The following is a 5,518-nucleotide window of genomic DNA, read 5'->3' as shown; positions in this document are numbered from 1 at the left end:
GTGAGTAAAGACACATGTGGCATAACACTCATCTTAACACCAAGGAAGGCTATTTATTTAAAAAAAAAAAAAAACAGTTAGTATGAATGGTCTACTTTGCCCTGGATATGAATGAAAGGAAACAAGTTCATGATGATGGTGCTGCGAAGTGCTCAATACATATCATGTAATGCACTCATCGATTTGCCGGGCCACTGCTTTCTTTACTCATGTCCTGTAGCTTGTAGGGCTGCATGGGCCACATGACTACAACAAATGCCAGTGTAGGCCTGTGTGATCATCACAAACAGCAAGCTTACATCACAAGCTACGTTTGATATCATGTTACCATCACAGCTACTCCTGCCTGGCTCAGGTTATTTTCTTTGTTTCAAACTCTGATTTCAACACAGACTACATGCTCTGACATTATTTACAGCCCCCCTTTTGCATGCTCAGATTGCCCCCCCTCCCCACCAGCCTCACAGTCCAACGTCACAGTGTCCTTGCCTGTAGACTTATAGGCTACAACAGGCCCATGTGTGCCCAAGGGTTCATTATGTCTTTCCTTTCCATGAGAAGTGGCCCAGTTGGCAAATGGATATTGGGCAGGCCACCATCAGTGTTGGCAATTGGTGACAGGTATATTCCCACATCACTCGACGTGCTGAGTCAGGGTGCCCCAGGAGGGACTGTATCAAAGGGATATGTCAGCTAGAGTGAGCTGGATTGACTAGTTGATTCCTAAGGGTCTAAGACAAAATGTGAATTCTCAGTCAAACCATATGGAAATCACTGTCTGATGAGAGTAATAATTAGTCTTTAAGCTGATGCCTAGGCCTATGCCTTATCCCCTGATAGTAATTCTATTCACTAGACCTACACTAGGTCACATTATTTCAGACAGGCTGTGCTGATATTTAACAGTACTATGTATGAGAGCCTGTAACTGCATTCTGTTTCGGTGGCAGCAGTTATTTGCAAAGCTTTTCATCTCACCACTCTTGAAGTGTTCCAGACCTGCTTTTGAGTACCATCCAGACCGCCTTCTAAAAGTCATACAAGAACACCTCTCCCCACTAAAGCTGGGGCCAAAGATCCCTTGTCTATTAAATCTCTAGAAGTGCAGGGCACTAAGCTGAAGAAGTAAAAGAAAGAACTATTAATGACTTCATTGAAATTGATCTTGCAGATTCATCACAGCACTCACCAGGTCAGTTACATAATACACAGAGATCTCACTTTGCCAAATAAAGTTTTAGCTTTCAGCGCCAGCCATTACTTACCTCCTCTTGTTGCCATGTTTATCCAAGCATCTGTTGTTCATTTGTTGGATTTTCCACATGCCTGTAAAGAACAGGGCAGAGGTAAACACTACATACGGTGACAGCAGCATCCTCTGTGGTCATAATGACAGTGTCATTTGTTATTTGACTTTATATGCAGATGTAAGATGTATACAATACGATCTAAATCATTGTGTAATGAAGTAAAAACAAGAAGAAATGAGGAAAAATGGGTGTTAGATGATAGGTAATGAGAGGAAATAAATGTGAAGACAGATTAGACAGGATGATAAGGTGATGAGATGAGAATGGATGAGGTAAGAGATGATGCGAATGAAGTGTTGCAATAATTATAATTGAGCTAAAATGCCTATGTTTGATGCACTTTTGCACATGCATTTGTGTGCATACACTTTCATTGCATATATTAGCATATGCATGTTGGTGATTTGCCACCTAAACACCCTCCTGATCCAACAAGGATTTGAACTCAGACATGTTTACAGTCATCCACAAACTCAGCATTAGGTGAGTGTATACAGCTTCTCATTACTAAAATGAGAGCATAAAGCTCCAAGCTGCAATTTCATAAATTAAAGAAGAATATATGGAACATAACAACCAAAAAGCCTATTCACAGTTTGATTTGGAAAATGAGCGATGGAGGATTAATGCCAAGTTCTGGGAGTCATTTCATTACTGACTCAGTGGAGTATAAACAATAAGCATATTTAACTTTTTAACTGCTTGCAGTGCAGGGCAGTTTTTGATGTGTGTGTAGCTGTATGTGGGTGAAAGCTGCAGTAAAACATGACAGGGAAAAGGACCTGCTGAAATAGAAAATTATTAGAGTCATCTATCTTCCTGTGCGTTTCAGTCCCCTTTGCACACTCCATATTTCACTTGTTTCAATGACTTATGAATTTTGAAGCAATATACAGAGTCCTTATTATGTCTTGATATCTTTTTTAAAAAGTCGGTTTTCACTTTGAGAGGAGTTAGTATGGCTGCTGCATTTATTGTATTCTTTCTTTTTTTTGCGTCTCTCATTGTAAATTTCACATTTTAGAGGAGTTATCTCTTCTTAGTCTCTACCTCTATTTGTAGGCTAGGTTTTATTCGATCTTCTGATTTTTCAGTAGGTTTTTCATACATGTGTGTTTGTTCTGAAGTAAAGTGGACCAATATCACTCAATTTAAGTTTGGCTTTGCCTATGTTACCTTTGCTAAACGCACACAGTAGCTTCATCATAATGATGCATAATTCCTCAGTGATTGTGCCAGTTCAGCTAACATGCCTTCACACTCCTCTGTCTTTATCTGGGGTGATTAGCTCTTTAACCTTCAATCTCGTGCAGAGTTGCCCTTCTGTCATTACCTGGTCGACCTACTAACAGCTTGGTGTTATGTAAAACATTATTTTAAAATGCTGTAATATAGGCTGGGGGTCGGCATATTTTGATGTAGATACTTTTGTCCTGTTCTTGCAAAACCAAAGAACTGTAAATACGAGCTCTGAATTCAAATGAGTTAATAAATATACATTTGGAGTATCTAGAACTTTGTGTTAACTGGGTGGGGAGGCAACTTAAACAATTAGTAAATAACTTTCCTCAAAAAATGCTGATGGCCTTTTTCAAGACTGCTCTCTCTGTGGTCTAGGTTTTAGACCAATAAACCAACTGGGGCTGGACTTTGATTTATTTCTTGCCACTCAGCACTTTAGTTCCTGCCACATTTGCATGATACAGGTTTCTACTCCTCCTTCTGATTCCCTCAGGCTGTTTTTCTTCCTAGTGCAAATCAAATGAGTTTGGCCTCATAAACTGAACATGTTACTTTATTAGCCTACAGAGCAAGCTGTCCTCAGTTTTACTGCGACTCAATCAATTTGGTAGCAATTGTACCCGGAAGAGCATCTAGGGCAGATCTTTGAATTTTAAAATAAATAAATAAATAAATACAAATATGGGGATAGCCACAAGTGAATTGGTTAATCAAGATTATTCAATATCTTTTAATAGAAAAATAAAGTAAAATTACTAGAAACGGAAAAAAAATTACGTTCTCGTTATTTAGTTTACACATCACCCGTACGGAGACCTGATACTATTGTATTGTAGACCTGAACAAATGTCCGGGTCCTAAAAGTGACAGAAATCAGCGGAGTTCAAAGGTGAACGAAGCTAACACTTTGGCGGCTAACTGTTAGCATGGAGCGTACCGTCCCTCTACTTCCCCACAGGCCGGTTCTGCTCCTTACAGCTGTCTGGACTGTTCAAAGTTTTGGAATAACAAACCCATCCAAACCGACCCACAGTGTTACTCAGTCCGTTTATACAAATGTGGAAAGCGTTTGTGAGTGCGTTATGGGTTTACAAGGAGACACATGGGTTAGCAAGTCGAGGCGTTTGCCGCATGTCACTTAGCATTACCTTTGTAGCTCACTGCGCGGGCATCAGCTGCACCAGCCTTTACCGCATTCAATCACGGCCTGACTTTCGGTGCCTCTTCTGCCTCGTTTGAAAATGTGTTTTCCACACTTATGAACATGTTTCACATGGCGTGAAGGCTGTCCTTTGAGACAGTAATTATAATCCTGAGATGGTCCAACAGGTATTATAAAATGGTGAGTAAAGCGTTTGCATTATTCTAACGTATACACTGCACTCATATCCAGCATCCTGCTTTCCTGAGTTTTGTTACTGTAAGTGTCGCTGTCCATGGTATTGAATTGTGGGTATGAATTGTGGATAAGCCTGTGTGTTAGGTAAGGCATTAACCAAAGAAGTGAACCAAATCATAACGTTGTTTTTAAGCGTTTATACTATTTTGCCTTTCTGTGAACATGCAATTTATTTTAATGTTCATAGCACTCACTGTATTTTAGCATCCCTTTTAATTCTAGAGAAATAATTCATCCAAATAAAACTATTTGAGAAATTAAATCTCTGTGCTTCCTCTACCTCTATGCTTCCAGTTCTCAGTCATGCCTTCCTTGTGCTCAGCTCATATGGAGCACTTTAAAATATTTAACACATTTCAACCAGGGAAGTAGGTTTTTGTGTCACAGACTAGAAACTCACAGTCTAATGCTAAATATATCAGATGTAAAAGATGCATAGTGGTGTATTTCCATTCATGTACCTTTAGCTATTCAGGGCGAATAGTAATATTTGGAGATGATACACCTGTTGTTGGATGAATGGACAAGTGCTTCATCCTTTTAAACCACTGCGTTAGTATATTGCAGTATCTGGATAAATGCTGAGTTAATAAACATTTATACATTTAGTCATTGCAGTATCATGGTTTTTGTTGTTACTGCAGACCCTTATTTCAACAATTTTGTCAAGGTTTTTGAGTTGTATGAAAAGGTCATGAAAAGTCATGTTGTCTTTCTGAACCACTCATCTTAGCTTGCAGATTGGTCCAGCTACCTTGGCTTCAGTGAATTTCAGTGGATCTTTTCTGATGAAAATCAAAAAATCTTGTAAACTGATTGGCAAGGCCGACATGTGATCCAGTTGATGAAACAGTGTATTGTTACTGAAAGGACATCAAATCCATGAATGATAGTTTACAGATCTTATTTTGCATATCAGATGCTGTAATTCTTGGATGATTAGTTATTGTGCTCTTTTGATAGTGCAGTGACTGTGACGCTGTAAGAGACATGTTTCGATGTCCTGTAGGAAAAAAAAGTGTCTCATTTTTGAGTTGTGTTGTGAGAGCAACATCATGGTCGTTGGGGAACAGCCTGTGGCCTCGTTCTGGAAGTGTCCTGATGACAGCTTAAATTAGGATTCATTACAGCCTGGGGAAGGGGGCATTGGTTGTAACAGACACTGACAGTCTCATGATTGATGCTGACCTCGAAGGTGTCTGGGCAGCCAGAACTAGGAGGAAAAAAAATTCACACCGCCAAAAGTATGACTGACACCATTTGGAGATGTTGATGGATTTAAGCTCTCACTTTGTTATTAAGGGTCTGGTGCTGCCTGGCATCTGCTTCCCACACATCGAAGTGTGTCTGTTTCTCTGCCATAGACATCTGTGAATGACCCGTGAGGGATAATTTGAGTGGTCTTACCTGCAGACAAGAGCAATTGTGGGCAGCAAATATAGATTAAATTTTAGTTTAAGGAGGTGGCATAATGGATCAGTCATTTCCAGGGTTTACTAAAGTCCTGGAAGCTGAGAATTATACCCAGTGCCCTTGCCTCAGCTTTGTCAGTGCTCACAAGGACTGT

General features: G+C 39.8%; 1 protein-coding gene across 5 annotated transcripts in view; it reads left to right on the top strand.

The window, feature by feature from the left end:
• The window catches only part of mctp1a (multiple C2 domains, transmembrane 1a), a 133,311-nt gene that overhangs the window by 958 nt on the left and 126,835 nt on the right, over positions 1-5,518 (top strand). The window lies entirely within an intron of this gene.

This window comes from Lates calcarifer, linkage group LG13 (genome assembly GCF_001640805.2).
Source record: "Lates calcarifer isolate ASB-BC8 linkage group LG13, TLL_Latcal_v3, whole genome shotgun sequence".
Lineage (NCBI taxonomy): Eukaryota > Metazoa > Chordata > Actinopteri > Centropomidae > Lates > Lates calcarifer.
Note: the sequence above shows the minus strand (reverse complement) of the source record. Positions and strands in the feature narration are given on the sequence as shown.